The sequence below is a fragment of the Periophthalmus magnuspinnatus genome, chromosome 16, assembly GCF_009829125.3.
Source record: "Periophthalmus magnuspinnatus isolate fPerMag1 chromosome 16, fPerMag1.2.pri, whole genome shotgun sequence".
Taxonomy (NCBI): Eukaryota; Metazoa; Chordata; class Actinopteri; order Gobiiformes; family Gobiidae; genus Periophthalmus; species Periophthalmus magnuspinnatus.
Genome location: NC_047141.1, coordinates 4,621,073 through 4,638,405, shown reverse-complemented (window position 1 = coordinate 4,638,405; position 17,333 = coordinate 4,621,073). Strand labels below are relative to the sequence as shown.

General features: G+C 43.8%; 21 non-coding genes across 21 annotated transcripts; 13 read left to right on the top strand and 8 right to left on the bottom strand.

Moving 5' to 3' along the window:
• The first annotated feature begins 699 nt into the window (after window positions 1–699).
• Window positions 700–805, top strand: LOC117384480 (U6 spliceosomal RNA). The gene has a single exon (XR_004542470.1). It is a non-coding gene; the product is annotated as a U6 spliceosomal RNA (small nuclear RNA).
• Window positions 806–882: 77 nt separating this feature from the next.
• On the top strand, window positions 883–965 carry trnal-cag (transfer RNA leucine (anticodon CAG)). Its single transcript has one exon. It is a non-coding gene; the product is annotated as a tRNA-Leu (tRNA).
• A 68-nt stretch (window positions 966–1,033) lies between these two features.
• On the bottom strand, window positions 1,034–1,104 carry trnag-gcc (transfer RNA glycine (anticodon GCC)). The gene has a single exon. It is a non-coding gene; the product is annotated as a tRNA-Gly (tRNA).
• Window positions 1,105–2,067: 963 nt separating this feature from the next.
• Window positions 2,068–2,173, top strand: LOC117384508 (U6 spliceosomal RNA). Its single transcript, XR_004542496.1, has one exon. It is a non-coding gene; the product is annotated as a U6 spliceosomal RNA (small nuclear RNA).
• Window positions 2,174–3,382: 1,209 nt separating this feature from the next.
• trnag-ccc (transfer RNA glycine (anticodon CCC)) lies at window positions 3,383–3,454 on the bottom strand. The gene has a single exon. It is a non-coding gene; the product is annotated as a tRNA-Gly (tRNA).
• A 1,902-nt stretch (window positions 3,455–5,356) lies between these two features.
• Window positions 5,357–5,428, top strand: trnae-cuc (transfer RNA glutamic acid (anticodon CUC)). The gene has a single exon. It is a non-coding gene; the product is annotated as a tRNA-Glu (tRNA).
• Window positions 5,429–5,866: 438 nt separating this feature from the next.
• trnak-uuu (transfer RNA lysine (anticodon UUU)) lies at window positions 5,867–5,939 on the top strand. The gene has a single exon. It is a non-coding gene; the product is annotated as a tRNA-Lys (tRNA).
• Window positions 5,940–6,739: 800 nt separating this feature from the next.
• Window positions 6,740–6,845, top strand: LOC117384479 (U6 spliceosomal RNA). Its single transcript, XR_004542469.1, has one exon. It is a non-coding gene; the product is annotated as a U6 spliceosomal RNA (small nuclear RNA).
• Window positions 6,846–6,922: 77 nt separating this feature from the next.
• Window positions 6,923–7,005, top strand: trnal-cag (transfer RNA leucine (anticodon CAG)). Its single transcript has one exon. It is a non-coding gene; the product is annotated as a tRNA-Leu (tRNA).
• A 68-nt stretch (window positions 7,006–7,073) lies between these two features.
• trnag-gcc (transfer RNA glycine (anticodon GCC)) lies at window positions 7,074–7,144 on the bottom strand. The gene has a single exon. It is a non-coding gene; the product is annotated as a tRNA-Gly (tRNA).
• Window positions 7,145–8,107: 963 nt separating this feature from the next.
• Window positions 8,108–8,213, top strand: LOC117384507 (U6 spliceosomal RNA). The gene has a single exon (XR_004542495.1). It is a non-coding gene; the product is annotated as a U6 spliceosomal RNA (small nuclear RNA).
• A 615-nt stretch (window positions 8,214–8,828) lies between these two features.
• trnam-cau (transfer RNA methionine (anticodon CAU)) lies at window positions 8,829–8,900 on the bottom strand. Its single transcript has one exon. It is a non-coding gene; the product is annotated as a tRNA-Met (tRNA).
• Window positions 8,901–9,422: 522 nt separating this feature from the next.
• On the bottom strand, window positions 9,423–9,494 carry trnag-ccc (transfer RNA glycine (anticodon CCC)). The gene has a single exon. It is a non-coding gene; the product is annotated as a tRNA-Gly (tRNA).
• A 1,902-nt stretch (window positions 9,495–11,396) lies between these two features.
• Window positions 11,397–11,468, top strand: trnae-cuc (transfer RNA glutamic acid (anticodon CUC)). The gene has a single exon. It is a non-coding gene; the product is annotated as a tRNA-Glu (tRNA).
• A 438-nt stretch (window positions 11,469–11,906) lies between these two features.
• trnak-uuu (transfer RNA lysine (anticodon UUU)) lies at window positions 11,907–11,979 on the top strand. Its single transcript has one exon. It is a non-coding gene; the product is annotated as a tRNA-Lys (tRNA).
• Window positions 11,980–12,786: 807 nt separating this feature from the next.
• On the top strand, window positions 12,787–12,892 carry LOC117384478 (U6 spliceosomal RNA). Its single transcript, XR_004542468.1, has one exon. It is a non-coding gene; the product is annotated as a U6 spliceosomal RNA (small nuclear RNA).
• Window positions 12,893–12,969: 77 nt separating this feature from the next.
• On the top strand, window positions 12,970–13,052 carry trnal-cag (transfer RNA leucine (anticodon CAG)). The gene has a single exon. It is a non-coding gene; the product is annotated as a tRNA-Leu (tRNA).
• A 68-nt stretch (window positions 13,053–13,120) lies between these two features.
• trnag-gcc (transfer RNA glycine (anticodon GCC)) lies at window positions 13,121–13,191 on the bottom strand. Its single transcript has one exon. It is a non-coding gene; the product is annotated as a tRNA-Gly (tRNA).
• Window positions 13,192–14,154: 963 nt separating this feature from the next.
• Window positions 14,155–14,260, top strand: LOC117384506 (U6 spliceosomal RNA). Its single transcript, XR_004542494.1, has one exon. It is a non-coding gene; the product is annotated as a U6 spliceosomal RNA (small nuclear RNA).
• Window positions 14,261–14,875: 615 nt separating this feature from the next.
• trnam-cau (transfer RNA methionine (anticodon CAU)) lies at window positions 14,876–14,947 on the bottom strand. Its single transcript has one exon. It is a non-coding gene; the product is annotated as a tRNA-Met (tRNA).
• A 522-nt stretch (window positions 14,948–15,469) lies between these two features.
• trnag-ccc (transfer RNA glycine (anticodon CCC)) lies at window positions 15,470–15,541 on the bottom strand. Its single transcript has one exon. It is a non-coding gene; the product is annotated as a tRNA-Gly (tRNA).
• Between the last annotated feature and the right edge of the window lie 1,792 nt (window positions 15,542–17,333).

Sequence of the window (17,333 nt, the reverse complement as noted above, 5' to 3'; positions counted from 1 at the left end):
GTTGGACAAACACCAGATTTCTACTGTGAGGATCCAGGATTCAAGTGATTCTAACATTATGTGAGCAAAAGCGTGGAAAACTGCATGGACAAATTGGTCTGAAGTTCAAATCTATCAACTAAAAAAAGCTTTGTAAGAGTGAAGACGTTTTGCTGCTCATCCAAGCCGCTTCTTCAGTTCTGGTCAGATTGCCGATGGGCACTGCCTTATATCTATCTGAAGGGAGGGGCTAACTACACTGAAACTGGCTGTGTCTCAATTCGCCAAATGCACCCTTCAAGGGTCCTTACGAAGTACTCTTCAAAAGTGTAGTTTCAAGGTTCCGGTCGAGAATCTGCCCTCCTCAGTGTAGCCGCCATCTTGCTGAAGTGGGACAGGCCCACACCACGGACCACACTTCCACCGCTGTCTTTGAGCGTATGATACGTACATTATGTACGTTATTTTTAATGATTTATTATTTAATAGAAGAAAAGTCAAGATGTCGTCGTCACAGCCCTTTCTTTCTGCAACGGCATGGGCTCAAGCACTTGGCCACCTCGACACAGTACACACAAATGTGGGACATATTCACACGCAATGTATCGTCATCTGTACACATGGATTTCTTTGGTCCAGGATGTGAGGTTCCATACACCGTGAGTGTGGGAGCAGCGCCTCAAAGGTGCTTTTTAAACATTGTTGGAACACTCTGCAGTTGTGTTAGTTCGCTAACACATATACTAAAATTGGAACGATACAGAGAAGATTAGCATGGCCCCTGCGCAAGGATGACACGCAAACTCGTGAAGCGTTCCTCATTTTCTGGCAAATCCTGAATGAATTCATGTTGTTTTTCTGTGTCACTGTCCCGTGGAACAACAAAGTGTCACTGTGGACCGTGTCAGGATGGCCGAGCGGTCTAAGGCGCTGCGTTCAGGTCGCAGTCTCCCCTGGAGGCGTGGGTTCAAATCCCACTTCTGACATCGACCTTTTGACAGAATTATTTACATTCTACATAAACAAAGAATGGATTCACTACCATAACTTGCGCTGCATTGGCCGGGAATCGAACCCGGGCCTCCCGCGTGGCAGGCGAGAATTCTTCCACTGAACCACCAATGCCTGCTTGGGGAGGTTTTTAACCACACCGCTGCATCGGAGGGAGCCCTGCGCTGATTATGTGATTATGTCTACTCTGCTCCGCAGTTTCTTTCAAAAAACTCTAAAGGCATATCGTTTAATCCCAGGTGCTTATTCTCCATGTGCCAAAGTAGTGTTGAGGGTTTCATTGCCTCATTTGCTTTTCGCAGAGCGACAAAAACCTGTAGCGACAAACCCAGATTTTAAGTAGGACTCCTGGTGTTGTTGATCTTTCTTTTTCTTAGAGGTCGTCTCCTCTTCTGGTTGCTCAGTTGGCCTTTTCTCCTTTGTTAAAAAGCTCTCCAAAGACTTTTGTTTTGGCTCATTTTCACTCACTTTTGAGCGACGTGTCTGATGTGTTATACGTGATACGTCATCACGGAGACATCATAAGATCATAATAATCTTCCGATTTAAACTAGCACAAGAAAGAGCTAACACAAATAAAATACACTACAATTAAATACTTAAAATTTATTTTCCCAAGCCACGCAGAGCCGCAGTATGAGGCTGAAAGAGCCGCATGCGGCTCCGGAACCGCGGGTTGCCGACCCCTGGTCTGGTCACATTATGGCATTGAGAATAGGTGCACATGGATGACTGTAAGAGAGACCAGAGAGCAGCAACACAGATGCCAGAGCAAGGAAGAAGTTGAACGTGAACCCAGACTGGTCAACACTGCATAAGTAAGAAGGGGAGCAACAGCAAGGGCTGCGAAGAGGATGGGCATCAAACCTACACATGCGGCGTGAAATAGATTAGCAGTCCATCGCCTCAAGCACTTGGCCACCTCGATGTAGTGCACACAGATGTGGGACATATTCATGTGCAACGTAGCTGTACACATGGATTTCTTTGGTCCAGGATGTGAGGTTCCATACACCGTGAGTGTGGGAGCAGCGCCTCAAAGGTGCTTTTTAAACATTGTTGGAACACTCTGCAGTTGTGTTAGTTTGCTAACCCATATACTAAAATTGGAACGATACAGAGAAGATTAGCATGGCCCCTGCGCAAGGATGACACGCAAACTCGTGAAGCGTTCCTCATTTTCCTTGAAGAATTCATCATCAAGTAAGAGGTGGAATGTGAAACACAGACTGGTGAATGCTGCAAAAGCAGCCGCATAAAGGGGACATATTCACGGCCAACGCATCGTCATCTGTACACATAGATTTCTTTGGTCTAGGATGTTAGGTTCCACACACCGTGAGCAAGGGAGCATTGCCTCAAAAATGTTTTTTAAACATTGCAAAAGATGAGATTTAAATCTATCAACTCGACAAATCGTTGTAAGAGTGAAGACATTTCGCTGCTCATCCAAGCCGCTTCTTCAGTTCTGGTCAGATTGCCGATGGCCAATGCCTTATATCTATCTGAAGGGAGGGGCTAACTACACTGAAACTGTAAACATCTATTGTCTCCAGTTTCAGCTGAAACTACGCTATTCAGCTCTTAGAAAGCCTGCTATTGTTCTCATTGTTCTGGGTCTGAGGATGGAGTTATAGATGGGGGAGAGGTCTTTCACACCTTTACACAAAGGTCTCATAAAATAAAGGGAATGTTAAATGGTCAAGGTCCACAGTGAATTTAGATTTGGAATATAATTTTATCTTTCAAAATGCTTCTATGATGAAAGCCTGGTGTCCCATATCAGAGGAGACAACTTTAGCAGAGGATGGTTTCGATCCATCGACCTCTGGGTTATGGGCCCAGCACGCTTCCGCTGCGCCACTCTGCTCTCTTTAGCTTGTGTGTTTGTGTGGGAGTAAAAATCTACTAACATAGAATTAGGAGGTCAGCGTCTTCTGCATTAAATACGTGTGGGCAAAAGGGGGAACAACGAGAAAAGGAGCGCCTACCAGGTAAGCACACGCTTTACACTTTGCAAGTCTGCTGAAAGACACTCCAGATGAGACTCCTTTCTATAATAATTACCTCCTGTGCAACATCTGAAGAGCCAGGATTAGCAGGGGAAGGTTTCGATTCATCACCCTCTGGTTTAAGGGTCCAGCATGCTTCCACTGCAACACTCTGCTGATTGGTTGAGTAAACAGGTACTCAAACCTGTTAACATAAAATTAGGAGTCTTGTGCATTCAATTTCTGGGCATTCGTACACATAGCAGACAAAATTAGCCTTAAAATGTCTAATCATAGATCTGTTTTAAGAAATCATCCACTTGGATTGAAGTATATATGCATTTTTTTTACTACATGAAAACTTAAACAGTACACTACATTTACCATTGTGGTGAGAAGATTGCATTGGCCGGGAATCGAACCCGGGTCCACTGCTTGGGAAGCAGTGATGCTTACCACTATACCACCAATGCACTCACAATGCTCAGAAATGTCTGAAAAAAAACAAAAACGCTCTGTATTCTACGTGGAAATCAGCCTGGACAAATTTGTTTTTGTGGATTTTGAAACTTAGAAAACATCCTTGTATGTCCTGGACAGAGTGCCTGTTTGCTTTCTGTTGTGAAAACATAGATCTCTGTCAAGAAAACTCTGTTCTCGAGGCGCTGTTTACCCAAAAAGCCTCAGGACAAGTGTTAGACTTTTCTTCTAATCTGATCAGAGGGGAGCGAGCACAGAGAAGAAGCTACGCAGATTGCTTCCATGAGGTCTTCTCTGTGCCTTCCCTCTTCTGAGCCTTTTATTAACCGCTTGACTCATCTCAGCAGTTTTCCCATCATGCTTATCAGTAGAACAACACTTTATTTCCCTCCCCACACAGACATGACCTTTCTGATCTTTCAGCTCAGGTTACACAGCTTTTGACCTTTCACCCACACCCTTGTTTGACCTTTCACCCACATTCTTGTGTATGGCTGTGTCCCAATTCGCCAAACTGGCCTTAGAATCACCATTCGAAGTGTGCATCGAAGGGCAGTTATGTAATTTCCGGCGCGACAAGGGCTGTCCCATTTCAACGCACCCTACTGAATGCGGCCGCCAAACCTGCCCTTCCCATTTGCACCGTTTCCATGGAGATCGGACGTAACCGAAGCGTGCATCCTTGCACACTTCACGCACTTCTATATCCCATCATGCACCGCGGCTACGCAAAAAAGAGAAGAAAATGGAGTCCGCTGCACAATACACGTTCAAATGTTCGTACTGGTTTGTCTCATCTACAACAGTGTACACATGAAACTGTTAAATCTGAATAAAGATCTGTACAGTGTGTTTGATGATTAAAAAGGAGGGGAGTTACATGGAATAAAGGAATGTTCAGTTATTGCTAGACAATAAGAAGGCATTATTATCATTAGAAAATATTACTGCAATAAGAATAATGTAAGAATGTTCGTTTCTATTGTAAGCGTCAAAGACCAAGAGACTGAAACGTAAAGTCAGAAGAGTTTAATGAGTTGAACACAGGTAATGTGAACAATGAAGCAATGGACTCTCCGGAAAGGACAGAAGAGAGTCCTGAGACGTGCACAAAATCTTCATGTGTTCCTTTACATTCCATAGGTCTGCACCCCCTCGTGGGCACGTGTCATTTACCTTCGTGTTAGTAAATCAAGACACTAGCTTGATGTAGCGCTGCACTGCTAGAAAATACCTTATAATAATCAGATGAAAAGAACTGGCACGGCATAGAAGGGAAACAGTGCCCTCTACTGTATTAAAGTGGTGTAGGCACTGGCCAAAATACCGAACCATTAAACTGCAATATCCCACTTTATGTACAACTAATCAGTGTCTCTGGTTTATAGACTATTAATGTCAAAATGATATTGTTACCACTGTCTCTGTTATTACGTTTTCACAAGGTATATTTTGTTTAAGTTATGAAGTAGCTACAATTGAGTAAAAAAATCACCTCGAACGTTATATTTGCCTACTGATATTCAATCTAAACAGAAAGAAAGGGCTGTGACGACGACATCTTGACTTTTCTTCTATTAAATAATAAATCATTAAAAATAACGTACATAATGTGCGTATCGTACGCTCAAAGACAGCGGTGGAAGTGCGGTCCGTGGTGTAGGCCTGTCCCACTTCAGCGAGACGGCGGCTACACTGAGGAGGGCAGATTCTCGACCGGAACCTTCAAACTACACTTTGAAGAGTACTTCGAAGGGACCCTTCAAAGGGTGCATTTGGCGAATTGGGACAAGGCCTATGTCTTTACAGAATGCACACTTTTATCTTCTAAATTTTTCCAAACACCACACCGATGAATCAATAGTACTGTCTAATAAATGGGGCTGTGCAGTGTCTCCCTGATGGTCTAGTGGCTAGGATTCGGCGCTCTCACCGCCGCGGCCCGGGTTCGATTCCCGGTCAGGGAACTGAAGTGTTTGTGACTTGCTTAGGACATTGCCAAATCAGTTGCGCAGCTTCTGTCTATCTGAGTTCATATCTCTGAAGGCTTGTGTATATTTTTTTTCATCCCATGGAATGCAAATCCCTTTTGTTGAGAGCCTGGATAGCTCAGTCAGTAGAGTATCAGACTTTTAATCTGAGGGCAAAATCTCTGTATTCTGCGTGAAAAACATCCTGGACAAATTTATTTTCAGTGGAGTTTGAAACTTAGGAAAGAGTTTCTGGTATAGCTCCACAGGTACAGTGAACCATATGAGATTTATTCCCAAACCTCACTGCACTGTGCAGGACCATAGTCAGATGGGTGTCAGGCATGACTTTGGTACCAGATTCTATGCAACTTTTTAGCCTAAAAAGCTTGTGTATTTTTTGATCCATTCTTCATTAAATCTCTCATGTTAAGGGCCTGGGTAGCTCAGTCGGTAGAGCATCAGACTTTTAATCTGAGGGTCCAGGGTTCAAGTCCCTGTTCAGGCAGCTTGTCCATTATATGAGCAAAAGGAAAGATAGGTAAAGTGCTGTCTCTACTGGCATGGCATGTTGTTAAGCTTTAAAGAGAACTTTGTATACTGCACATGGGAGGCAGTTGGACAAACACCAGATTTCTACTGTGAGGATTCAAGTGATTCTAACATTATGTGAGCAAAAGCGTGGAAAACTGCATGGACAAATTGGTCTGAAGTTCAAATCTATCAACTAAAAAAAGCTTTGTAAGAGTGAAGACGTTTTGCTGCTCATCCAAGCCGCTTCTTCAGTTCTGGTCAGATTGCCGATGGGCACTGCCTTATATCTATCTGAAGGGAGGGGCTAACTACACTGAAACTGGCTGTGTCTCAATTCGCCAAATGCACCCTTCAAGGGTCCTTACGAAGTACTCTTCAAAAGTGTAGTTTCAAGGTTCCGGTCGAGAATCTGCCCTCCTCAGTGTAGCCGCCATCTTGCTGAAGTGGGACAGGCCCACACCACGGACCACACTTCCACCGCTGTCTTTGAGCGTACGATACGTACATTATGTACGTTATTTTTAATGATTTATTATTTAATAGAAGAAAAGTCAAGATGTCGTCGTCACAGCCCTTTCTTTCTGCAACGGCATGGGCTCAAGCACTTGGCCACCTCGACACAGTACACACAGATGTGGGACATATTCACACGCAATGTATCGTCATCTGTACACATGGATTTCTTTGGTCCAGGATGTGAGGTTCCATACACCGTGAGTGTGGGAGCAGCGCCTCAAAGGTGCTTTTTAAACATTGTTGGAACACTCTGCAGTTGTGTTAGTTCGCTAACACATATACTAAAATTGGAACGATACAGAGAAGATTAGCATGGCCCCTGCGCAAGGATGACACGCAAACTCGTGAAGCGTTCCTCATTTTCTGGCAAATCCTGAATGAATTCATGTTGTTTTTCTGTGTCACTGTCCCGTGGAACAACAAAGTGTCACTGTGGACCGTGTCAGGATGGCCGAGCGGTCTAAGGCGCTGCGTTCAGGTCGCAGTCTCCCCTGGAGGCGTGGGTTCAAATCCCACTTCTGACATCGACCTTTTGACAGAATTATTTACATTCTACATAAACAAAGAATGGATTCACTACCATAACTTGCACTGCATTGGCCGGGAATCGAACCCGGGCCTCCCGCGTGGCAGGCGAGAATTCTTCCACTGAACCACCAATGCCTGCTTGGGGAGGTTTTTAACCACACCGCTGCATCGGAGGGAGCCCTGCGCTGATTATGTGATTATGTCTACTCTGCTCCGCAGTTTCTTTCAAAAAACTCTAAAGGCATATCGTTTAATCCCAGGTGCTTATTCTCCATGTGCCAAAGTAGTGTTGAGGGTTTCATTGCCTCATTTGCTTTTCGCAGAGCGACAAAAACCTGTAGCGACAAACCCAGATTTTAAGTAGGACTCCTGGTGTTGTTGATCTTTCTTTTTCTTAGAGGTCGTCTCCTCTTCTGGTTGCTCAGTTGGCCTTTTCTCCTTTGTTAAAAAGCTCTCCAAAGACTTTTGTTTTGGCTCATTTTCACTCACTTTTGAGCGACGTGTCTGATGTGTTATACGTGATACGTCATCACGGAGACATCATAAGATCATAATAATCTTCCGATTTAAACTAGCACAAGAAAGAGCTAACACAAACAAAATACACTACAATTAAATACTTAAAATTTATTTTCCCAAGCCACGCAGAGCCGCAGTATGAGGCTGAAAGAGCCGCATGCGGCTCCGGAACCGCGGGTTGCCGACCCCTGGTCTGGTCACATTATGGCATTGAGAATAGGTGCACATGGATGACTGTAAGAGAGACCAGAGAGCAGCAACACAGATGCCAGAGCAAGGAAGAAGTTGAACGTGAACCCAGACTGGTCAACACTGCATAAGTAAGAAGGGGAGCAACAGCAAGGGCTGCGAAGAGGATGGGCATCAAACCTACACATGCGGCGTGAAATAGATTAGCAGTCCATCGCCTCAAGCACTTGGCCACCTCGATGTAGTGCACACAGATGTGGGACATATTCATGTGCAACGTAGCTGTACACATGGATTTCTTTGGTCCAGGATGTGAGGTTCCATACACCGTGAGTGTGGGAGCAGCGCCTCAAAGGTGCTTTTTAAACATTGTTGGAACACTCTGCAGTTGTGTTAGTTTGCTAACCCATATACTAAAATTGGAACGATACAGAGAAGATTAGCATGGCCCCTGCGCAAGGATGACACGCAAACTCGTGAAGCGTTCCTCATTTTCCTTGAAGAATTCATCATCAAGTAAGAGGTGGAATGTGAAACACAGACTGGTGAATGCTGCAAAAGCAGTCGCATAAAGGGGACATATTCACGGCCAACGCATCGTCATCTGTACACATAGATTTCTTTGGTCTAGGATGTTAGGTTCCACACACCGTGAGCAAGGGAGCATTGCCTCAAAAATGTTTTTTAAACATTGCAAAAGATGAGATTTAAATCTATCAACTCGACAAATCGTTGTAAGAGTGAAGACGTTTCGCTGCTCATCCAAGCCGCTTCTTCAGTTCTGGTCAGATTGCCGATGGCCAATGCCTTATATCTATCTGAAGGGAGGGGCTAACTACACTGAAACTGTAAACATCTATTGTCTCCAGTTTCAGCTGAAACTACGCTATTCAGCTCTTAGAAAGCCTGCTATTGTTCTCATTGTTCTGGGTCTGAGGATGGAGTTATAGATGGGGGAGAGGTCTTTCACACCTTTACACAAAGGTCTCATAAAATAAAGGGAATGTTAAATGGTCAAGGTCCACAGTGAATTTAGATTTGGAATATAATTTTATCTTTCAAAATGCTTCTATGATGAAAGCCTGGTGTCCCATATCAGAGGAGACAACTTTAGCAGAGGATGGTTTCGATCCATCGACCTCTGGGTTATGGGCCCAGCACGCTTCCGCTGCGCCACTCTGCTCTCTTTAGCTTGTGTGTTTGTGTGGGAGTAAAAATCTACTAACATAGAATTAGGAGGTCAGCGTCTTCTGCATTAAATACGTGTGGGCAAAAGGGGGAACAACGAGAAAAGGAGCGCCTACCAGGTAAGCACACGCTTTACACTTTGCAAGTCTGCTGAAAGACACTCCAGATGAGACTCCTTTCTATAATAATTACCTCCTGTGCAACATCTGAAGAGCCAGGATTAGCAGGGGAAGGTTTCGATTCATCACCCTCTGGTTTAAGGGTCCAGCATGCTTCCACTGCAACACTCTGCTGATTGGTTGAGTAAACAGGTACTCAAACCTGTTAACATAAAATTAGGAGTCTTGTGCATTCAATTTCTGGGCATTCGTACACATAGCAGACAAAATTAGCCTTAAAATGTCTAATCATAGATCTGTTTTAAGAAATCATCCACTTGGATTGAAGTATATATGCATTTTTTTTACTACATGAAAACTTAAACAGTACACTACATTTACCATTGTGGTGAGAAGATTGCATTGGCCGGGAATCGAACCCGGGTCCACTGCTTGGGAAGCAGCGATGCTTACCACTATACCACCAATGCACTCACAATGCTCAGAAATGTCTGAAAAAAAACAAAAACGCTCTGTATTCTACGTGGAAATCAGCCTGGACAAATTTGTTTTTGTGGATTTTGAAACTTAGAAAACATCCTTGTATGTCCTGGACAGAGTGCCTGTTTGCTTTCTGTTGTGAAAACATAGATCTCTGTCAAGAAAACTCTGTTCTCGAGGCGCTGTTTACCCAAAAAGCCTCAGGACAAGTGTTAGACTTTTCTTCTAATCTGATCAGAGGGGAGCGAGCACAGAGAAGAAGCTACGCAGATTGCTTCCATGAGGTCTTCTCTGTGCCTTCCCTCTTCTGAGCCTTTTATTAACCGCTTGACTCAACTCAGCAGTTTTCCCATCATGCTTATCAGTAGAACAACACTTTATTTCCCTCCCCACACAGACATGACCTTTCTGATCTTTCAGCTCAGGTTACACAGCTTTTGACCTTTCACCCACACCCTTGTTTGACCTTTCACCCACATTCTTGTGTATGGCTGTGTCCCAATTCGCCAAACTGGCCTTAGAATCACCATTCGAAGTGTGCATCGAAGGGCAGTTATGTAATTTCCGGCGCGACAAGGGCTGTCCCATTTCAACGCACCCTACTGAATGCGGCCGCCAAACCTGCCCTTCCCTTTGCACCGTTTCCATGGAGATCGGACGTAACCGAAGCGTGCATCCTTGCACACTTCACGCACTTCTATATCCCATCATGCACCGCGGCTACGCAAAAAAGAGAAGAAAATGGAGTCCGCTGCACAATACACGTTCAAATGTTCGTACTGGTTTGTCTCATCTACAACAGTGTACACATGAAACTGTTAAATCTGAATAAAGATCTGTACAGTGTGTTTGATGATTAAAAAGGAGGGGAGTTACATGGAATAAAGGAATGTTCAGTTATTGCTAGACAATAAGAAGGCATTATTATCATTAGAAAATATTACTGCAATAAGAATAATGTAAGAATGTTCGTTTCTATTGTAAGCGTCAAAGACCAAGAGACTGAAACGTAAAGTCAGAAGAGTTTAATGAGTTGAACACAGGTAATGTGAACAATGAAGCAATGGACTCTCCGGAAAGGACAGAAGAGAGTCCTGAGACGTGCACAAAATCTTCATGAGTTTCGGTAAATTCCATAGGTCTGCGCCCCTCGTGGGCACGTGTCATTTACTTTCATGTTAGTAAATCAAGACACTAGCTTGATGTAGCGCTGCACTGTTAGACAATACCTTATAATAATCAGATGAAAAGAACTGGCACGGCATAGAAGGGAAACAGTGCCCTCTACTGTTATTAAAGTGGTGTAGCCACTGGCCAAAATACCGAACCATTAAACTGCAATATCCCACTTTATGTACAACTAATCAGTGTCTCTGGTTTATAGACTATTAATGTCAAAATGATATTGTTACCACTGTCTCTGTTATTACGTTTTCACAAGGTATATTTTGTTTAAGTTATGAAGTAGCTACAATTGAGTAAAAAAATCACCTCGAAGCGTTATATTTGCCTACTGATATTCAATCTAAACAGAAAGAAAGGGCTGTGACGACGACATCTTGACTTTTCTTCTATTAAATAATAAATCATTAAAAATAACGTACATAATGTGCGTATCGTACGCTCAAAGACAGCGGTGGAAGTGCGGTCCGTGGTGTAGGCCTGTCCCACTTCAGCGAGACGGCGGCTACACTGAGGAGGGCAGATTCTCGACCGGAACCTTCAAACTACACTTTGAAGAGTACTTCGAAGGGACCCTTCAAAGGGTGCATTTGGCGAATTGGGACAAGGCCTATGTCTTTACAGAATGCACACTTTTATCTTCTAAATTTTTCCAAACACCACACCGATGAATCAATAGTACTGTCTAATAAATGGGGCTGTGCAGTGTCTCCCTGATGGTCTAGTGGCTAGGATTCGGCGCTCTCACCGCCGCGGCCCGGGTTCGATTCCCGGTCAGGGAACTGAAGTGTTTGTGACTTGCTTAGGACATTGCCAAATCAGTTGCGCAGCTTCCGTCTATCTGAGTTCATATCTCTGAAGGCTTGTGTATATTTTTTTTCATCCCATGGAATGCAAATCCCTTTTGTTGAGAGCCTGGATAGCTCAGTCAGTAGAGTATCAAACTTTTAATCTGAGGGCAAAATCTCTGTATTCTGCGTGAAAAACATCCTGGACAAATTTATTTTCAGTGGAGTTTGAAACTTAGGAAAGAGTTTCTGGTATAGCTCCACAGGTACAGTGAACCATATGAGATTTATTCCCAAACCTCACTGCACTGTGCAGGACCATAGTCAGATGGGTGTCAGGCATGACTTTGGTACCAGATTCTATGCAACTTTTTAGCCTAAAAAGCTTGTGTATTTTTTGATCCATTCTTCATTAAATCTCTCATGTTAAGGGCCTGGGTAGCTCAGTTGGTAGAGCATCAGACTTTTAATCTGAGGGTCCAGGGTTCAAGTCCCTGTTCAGGCAGCTTGTCCATTATATGAGCAAAAGGAAAGATAGGTAAAGTGCTGTCTCTACTGGTATGGCATGTTGTTAAGCTTTAAAGAGAACTTTGTATACTGCACATGGGAGGCAGTTGGACAAACACCAGATTTCTACTGTGAGGATCCAGGATTCAAGTGATTCTAACATTATGTGAGCAAAAGCGTGGAAAACTGCATGGACAAATTGGTCTGAAGTTCAAATCTATCAACTAAAAAAAGCTTTGTAAGAGTGAAGACGTTTTGCTGCTCATCCAAGCCGCTTCTTCAGTTCTGGTCAGATTGCCGATGGGCACTGCCTTATATCTATCTGAAGGGAGGGGCTAACTACACTGAAACTGGCTGTGTCTCAATTCGCCAAATGCACCCTTCAAGGGTCCTTACGAAGTACTCTTCAAAAGTGTAGTTTCAAGGTTCCGGTCGAGAATCTGCCCTCCTCAGTGTAGCCGCCGTCTTGCTGAAGTGGGACAGGCCCACACCACGGACCACACTTCCACCGCTGTCTTTGAGCGTACGATACGTACATTATGTACGTTATTTTTAATGATTTATTATTTAATAGAAGAAAAGTCAAGATGTCGTCGTCACAGCCCTTTCTTTCTGCAACGGCATGGGCTCAAGCACTTGGCCACCTCGACACAGTACACACAGATGTGGGACATATTCACACGCAATGTATCGTCATCTGTACACATGGATTTCTTTGGTCCAGGATGTGAGGTTCCATACACCGTGAGTGTGGGAGCAGCGCCTCAAAGGTGCTTTTTAAACATTGTTGGAACACTCTGCAGTTGTGTTAGTTCGCTAACACATATACTAAAATTGGAACGATACAGAGAAGATTAGCATGGCCCCTGCGCAAGGATGACACGCAAACTCGTGAAGCGTTCCTCATTTTCTGGCAAATCCTGAATGAATTCATGTTGTTTTTCTGTGTCACTGTCCCGTGGAACAACAAAGTGTCACTGTGGACCGTGTCAGGATGGCCGAGCGGTCTAAGGCGCTGCGTTCAGGTCGCAGTCTCCCCTGGAGGCGTGGGTTCAAATCCCACTTCTGACATCGACCTTTTGACAGAATTATTTACATTCTACATAAACAAAGAATGGATTCACTACCATAACTTGCGCTGCATTGGCCGGGAATCGAACCCGGGCCTCCCGCGTGGCAGGCGAGAATTCTTCCACTGAACCACCAATGCCTGCTTGGGGAGGTTTTTAACCACACCGCTGCATCGGAGGGAGCCCTGCGCTGATTATGTGATTATGTCTACTCTGCTCCGCAGTTTCTTTCAAAAAACTCTAAAGGCATATCGTTTAATCCCAGGTGCTTATTCTCCATGTGCCAAAGTAGTGTTGAGGGTTTCATTGCCTCATTTGCTTTTCGCAGAGCGACAAAAACCTGTAGCGACAAACCCAGATTTTAAGTAGGACTCCTGGTGTTGTTGATCTTTCTTTTTCTTAGAGGTCGTCTCCTCTTCTGGTTGCTCAGTTGGCCTTTTCTCCTTTGTTAAAAAGCTCTCCAAAGACTTTTGTTTTGGCTCATTTTCACTCACTTTTGAGCGACGTGTCTGATGTGTTATACGTGATACGTCATCACGGAGACATCATAAGATCATAATAATCTTCCGATTTAAACTAGCACAAGAAAGAGCTAACACAAATAAAATACACTACAATTAAATACTTAAAATTTATTTTCCCAAGCCACGCAGAGCCGCAGTATGAGGCTGAAAGAGCCGCATGCGGCTCCGGAACCGCGGGTTGCCGACCCCTGGTCTGGTCACATTATGGCATTGAGAATAGGTGCACATGGATGACTGTAAGAGAGACCAGAGAGCAGCAACACAGATGCCAGAGCAAGGAAGAAGTTGAACGTGAACCCAGACTGGTCAACACTGCATAAGTAAGAAGGGGAGCAACAGCAAGGGCTGCGAAGAGGATGGGCATCAAACCTACACATGCGGCGTGAAATAGATTAGCAGTCCATCGCCTCAAGCACTTGGCCACCTCGATGTAGTGCACACAGATGTGGGACATATTCATGTGCAACGTAGCTGTACACATGGATTTCTTTGGTCCAGGATGTGAGGTTCCATACACCGTGAGTGTGGGAGCAGCGCCTCAAAGGTGCTTTTTAAACATTGTTGGAACACTCTGCAGTTGTGTTAGTTTGCTAACCCATATACTAAAATTGGAACGATACAGAGAAGATTAGCATGGCCCCTGCGCAAGGATGACACGCAAACTCGTGAAGCGTTCCTCATTTTCCTTGAAGAATTCATCATCAAGTAAGAGGTGGAATGTGAAACACAGACTGGTGAATGCTGCAAAAGCAGCCGCATAAAGGGGACATATTCACGGCCAACGCATCGTCATCTGTACACATAGATTTCTTTGGTCTAGGATGTTAGGTTCCACACACCGTGAGCAAGGGAGCATTGCCTCAAAAATGTTTTTTAAACATTGCAAAAGATGAGATTTAAATCTATCAACTCGACAAATCGTTGTAAGAGTGAAGACATTTCGCTGCTCATCCAAGCCGCTTCTTCAGTTCTGGTCAGATTGCCGATGGCCAATGCCTTATATCTATCTGAAGGGAGGGGCTAACTACACTGAAACTGTAAACATCTATTGTCTCCAGTTTCAGCTGAAACTACGCTATTCAGCTCTTAGAAAGCCTGCTATTGTTCTCATTGTTCTGGGTCTGAGGATGGAGTTATAGATGGGGGAGAGGTCTTTCACACCTTTACACAAAGGTCTCATAAAATAAAGGGAATGTTAAATGGTCAAGGTCCACAGTGAATTTAGATTTGGAATATAATTTTATCTTTCAAAGTGCTTCTATGATGAAAGCCTGGTGTCCCATATCAGAGGAGACAACTTTAGCAGAGGATGGTTTCGATCCATCGACCTCTGGGTTATGGGCCCAGCACGCTTCCGCTGCGCCACTCTGCTCTCTTTAGCTTGTGTGTTTGTGTGGGAGTAAAAATCTACTAACATAGAATTAGGAGGTCAGCGTCTTCTGCATTAAATACGTGTGGGCAAAAGGGGGAACAACGAGAAAAGGAGCGCCTACCAGGTAAGCACACGCTTTACACTTTGCAAGTCTGCTGAAAGACACTCCAGATGAGACTCCTTTCTATAATAATTACCTCCTGTGCAACATCTGAAGAGCCAGGATTAGCAGGGGAAGGTTTCGATTCATCACCCTCTGGTTTAAGGGTCCAGCATGCTTCCACTGCAACACTCTGCTGATTGGTTGAGTAAACAGGTACTCAAACCTGTTAACATAAAATTAGGAGTCTTGTGCATTCAATTTCTGGGCATTCGTACACATAGCAGACAAAATTAGCCTTAAAATGTCTAATCATAGATCTGTTTTAAGAAATCATCCACTTGGATTGAAGTATATATGCATTTTTTTTACTACATGAAAACTTAAACAGTACACTACATTTACCATTGCGGTGAGAAGATTGCATTGGCCGGGAATCGAACCCGGGTCCACTGCTTGGGAAGCAGCGATGCTTACCACTATACCACCAATGCACTCACAATGCTCAGAAATGTCTGAAAAAAAAAAAAAAACGCTCTGTATTCTACGTGGAAATCAGCCTGGACAAATTTGTTTTTGTGGATTTTGAAACTTAGAAAACATCCTTGTATGTCCTGGACAGAGTGCCTGTTTGCTTTCTGTTGTGAAAACATAGATCTCTGTCAAGAAAACTCTGTTCTCGAGGCGCTGTTTACCCAAAAAGCCTCAGGACAAGTGTTAGACTTTTCTTCTAATCTGATCAGAGGGGAGCGAGCACAGAGAAGAAGCTACGCAGATTGCTTCCATGAGGTCTTCTCTGTGCCTTCCCTCTTCTGAGCCTTTTATTAACCGCTTGACTCAACTCAGCAGTTTTCCCATCATGCTTATCAGTAGAACAACACTTTATTTCCCTCCCCACACAGACATGACCTTTCTGATCTTTCAGCTCAGGTTACACAGCTTTTGACCTTTCACCCACACCCTTGTTTGACCTTTCACCCACATTCTTGTGTATGGCTGTGTCCCAATTCGCCAAACTGGCCTTAGAATCACCATTCGAAGTGTGCATCGAAGGGCAGTTATGTAATTTCCGGCGCGACAAGGGCTGTCCCATTTCAACGCACCCTACTGAATGCGGCCGCCAAACCTGCCCTTCCCTTTGCACCGTTTCCATGGAGATCGGACGTAACCGAAGCGTGCATCCTTGCACACTTCACGCACTTCTATATCCCATCATGCACCGCGGCTACGCAAAAAAGAGAAGAAAATGGAGTCCGCTGCACAATACACGTTCAAATGTTCGTACTGGTTTGTCTCATCTACAACAGTGTACACATGAAACTGTTAAATCTGAATAAAGATCTGTACAGTGTGTTTGATGATTAAAAAGGAGGGGAGTTACATGGAATAAAGGAATGTTCAGTTATTGCTAGACAATAAGAAGGCATTATTATCATTAGAAAATATTACTGCAATAAGAATAATGTAAGAATGTTCGTTTCTATTGTAAGCGTCAAAGAACAAGAGACTGAAACGTAAAGTCAGAAGAGTTTAATGAGTTGAACACAGGTAATGTGAACAATGAAGCAATGGACTCTCCGGAAAGGACAGAAGAGAGTCCTGAGACGTGCACAAAATCTTCATGTGTTCCTTTACATTCCATAGGTCTGCACCCCCTCGTGGGCACGTGTCATTTACCTTCGTGTTAGTAAATCAAGACACTAGCTTGATGTAGCGCTGCACTGCTAGAAAATACCTTATAATAATCAGATGAAAAGAACCGGCACGGCATAGAAGGGAAACAGTGCCCTCTACTGTATTAAAGTGGTGTAGGCACTGGCCAAAATACCGAACCATTAAACTGCAATATCCCACTTTATGTACAACTAATCAGTGTCTCTGGTTTATAGACTATTAATGTCAAAATGATATTGTTACCACTGTCTCTGTTATTACGTTTTCACAAGGTATATTTTGTTTAAGTTATGAAGTAGCTACAATTGAGTAAAAAAATCACCTCGAACGTTATATTTGCCTACTGATATTCAATCTAAACAGAAAGAAAGGGCTGTGACGACGACATCTTGACTTTTCTTCTATTAAATAATAAATCATTAAAAATAACGTACATAATGTGCGTATCGTACGCTCAAAGACAGCGGTGGAAGTGCGGTCCGTGGTGTAGGCCTGTCCCACTTCAGCGAGACGGCGGCTACACTGAGGAGGGCAGATTCTCGACCGGAACCTTCAAACTACACTTTGAAGAGTACTTCGAAGGGACCCTTCAAAGGGTGCATTTGGCGAATT